Source organism: Emys orbicularis, chromosome 25 (genome assembly GCF_028017835.1).
Source record: "Emys orbicularis isolate rEmyOrb1 chromosome 25, rEmyOrb1.hap1, whole genome shotgun sequence".
In the NCBI taxonomy this organism is placed as follows: domain Eukaryota; kingdom Metazoa; phylum Chordata; order Testudines; family Emydidae; genus Emys; species Emys orbicularis.
Window position 1 is genome coordinate 8,792,700 of NC_088707.1, and position 3,023 is coordinate 8,795,722.

The following is a 3,023-nucleotide window of genomic DNA, read 5'->3' on the forward strand; positions in this document are numbered from 1 at the left end:
GGGGCCGGGGGGCGCGGGCAGCCGGCGAGGGGCCAAGGGCCCAGGTGAGACGCGCGCGGGGCGGGGGGGGGAGGTGTCTCGGTCCGAGCGAGGCCTGAGAGACGCCGAGCGGGGCCTACGGAAGCCGGGGGCAGATGGGCCGAGCGGGGGACGCGGGTGGACGGCGCCGCCGGCTCCTGGCCCCGAGTCCCGGCTTCCAAACCCGGAGGCACTGCGAGCCGCGGCGGAGGCCGTTTGGGATTCGGCCCCTCACACAACAGGAGCGGAAACCACGCGGGCTGCCCCGCCTGCTGCGCGTCCATTGGCTGAGTCGACCGCCACTCAGGGCATCCCGTACAGCCGTTGGGTGGGAAACCTGCCAGTCAGAAGCGTTCCGGTCTCTTATTGGCTACTGCACCGCTCACTCTAAGCAGGCGCGCGCCGCGTTAGTAGAATCATCTGCCACTCCGTTCGTTCCCGCCCCAGAAGGATGGGATGCTCTTTCTCAACATCTCATTGGCTGCGATGGGTCGCAGTGGCTTCGCCCCTTCATGAGGCGGGACCGTCTAGCTCCCTGTCCTCCTATTGGCTGGACAAAAGTGTCAGTCAGGGGTGAGCTGTTGGGCAGTAGGCGGGGTTTGGGGCTCGGCAGGGGTTAGCAGAGCAATTTGAGCCTTAGCTTTAGACGTATCCTGCTGTGAGAGAGGTTCGATTCCCAGCTCCGACAACTAGCGGGGCTGTAAACACCCTGGGCCAGATCAGGCTCCTCTAAGGAGCTCAGCTCCCATTTAAGCAGTAATATAAGGGCAAGATTTTCAGCTGTGCCAAGCAGCCCATATGAGCAATTTTGAAAACCATGCCCCAGGTCAACCCTTGTAGGTTTATTCAAAGGGCGGGTGAGGCAGCATGTCGCTGCTGGGCTGTAGGAGGAAAGAATCCATGCTGCTTAGACTCAATGAGTGTATCCCAACATGGATGGAAACACATTTCCTTATGCTAGGGACATTTTTCAAAAGCTTTGCACCATTGCTGACAGCTCTCCTAAGGCATTGGAGGAGAAGCAGAGAAAAGTCTAATTTGTATGGGGCCAGATTCTCAAAAGATTGCAGCGCCTGTTTAGGCAGGTACCAATGTCAGTGGCCAGATTTTTGCATAGGAAATAACCTCAGTGTCCTTGGCCAACATTTCTCATTCTCCCCCTGTCGTGGTGTGGAAGGTAGCTACTGCCCTCTGCGTCACAAAGGCCAAGAGAGAGGTCTGAATAGTTGTCATAGGCCAGCTGGGGAGGGGACGATATAACATCAGTAGTGAGATTTGTTGCGATCTTTGTTAGCCAAAAACTCCTGCGCTCTGCTCCCAACTTTGCTACCGGATCCCTGTGTGACCCTGGGAAAGTCACTTCCCCATTCTGTGCCTCAGTTTCCCATCTGTAAAATGGGGATAATCTAGCATGTAATAAGATAGTGGTGTCCTGTCTGCCATGTAGAGCCTCTAGGGCAGGGAACATCTTTGTTTCTTGTCTGTACGGTGCTAAGAACAAAGCAGCCATGAGTCTTGACTGGGGTTCCTAGGTGCATAATAATAATAATTAATGATTAAAGTATTTGCCATTTACATAAGGTTTTTCCTGTTCTAAGTGCTTTACAAACTGCTCATTACTGTAGTTCTCACAAACTGCCCATGAGGTGGGGGTAGCACCATTTTCCTCATCTTGCAGATAAGGAAACCGAGGCACAGATCGAGGTAAGTGACTGGGAAGATCTTGCAGCAGGTCTGTGACAGAGCTGGCATTCCCGATTCCACCTACGTGACTTCCCTGTGGGTTTCTGCAGCGGCACACGGAGGAAGGATTTGGGCATGTCACTTGACAAGAGGCTGGAGCCATTTACAGGCACTATGAATCCACAGGAGTGGGGCTCTGGGACCCACAGGCTGTATCTACTAGCCTGCATTCCATAACCCTCCATGGAGTAGGTGCCTCTGGTGCAGTGCTGTCCTGAGCAGGCACAGTTCTTCCTCAGGCTTTGGTCACTTTTCCTGGCCTGGGACTAAAATTCACTTCAGTTCTGTGAGATCTACCGCGGACAGGTGCTGAACGGACAAAGCAGGAATTCCTGTGTGTACGTCAGGGTCATTGAAATACAAGCATCCCCGTTGTAAGCATTTCTCATCCCTTCGAAGAGACACTGAGGAACAGAGGAATTGTCAAGTCCATCTCATCCAGCATCCTGTCCAGAACCAGCTGCTTCAGAGGAAGGTGCAAGGAACTCTGAAGTGGCTCATGATGGGAGAACCTGCCCATAGGGGCAGTTTCTTCCTAAACTCATCGGTGGTTGGTTAGCTCGCTGTCTGTGGGGAGGACTGGTAGCACGTTAACGCTGCTGTGTGGATGAAAGACCTGGCCATGTGCCAGCCCCCAGAGATCCTAGGGGAGCTCAGTTGCCTTTTGCCTCTCCAGGCAGAGGCAGGAGCCTTGTGGGAGAAAAAATGCCTGCGGCTGGAATGTCCCTGCTGCTGCAGAAAGATGAAACCGAAGTTGTCCTGAAATAGAACTAGCTGCGTGGTTGGGGAGAGAGAGACTGTGTGTGTGTGTGTGTGTGTGCGTGCGTGCGTGCGTGCGTGTGTGTGCAGCAGGGGCCTGGGACACAGGGCTGGGGTGAGAGACACAACAGCAACAGGTGCTGCAGCGTGGTGGAGAAGCTGGCTCGGTGAGCCCAGCCCAGTGTTGGCAGGTTGAAGGGTACGTTCACACTGCAAAGGAAGCTGGGATTGCAGCGTGGGCAGGCGTCCTGCCACTGGCTTTAATGAGGGTGGCAGTGGTGGCGGGGAAGTGGCAGCGTGGGCTCCTGTGCAGGCTAGTCACCCCAGCACAAGCCTGCCCCACTCAGGTTGCTGCCCTGCGCCAGGATCCATGCCACAGCATCTTCACTGCTCTCTTCAAACACACCTAGCCTATAGATCCCCTCTGCCCCGCCGTGGCCCAGCTCAGAACCCTCCCCTGTACACACACCTCGACCACAGAACCTCCCAGGTACACTCCCCCC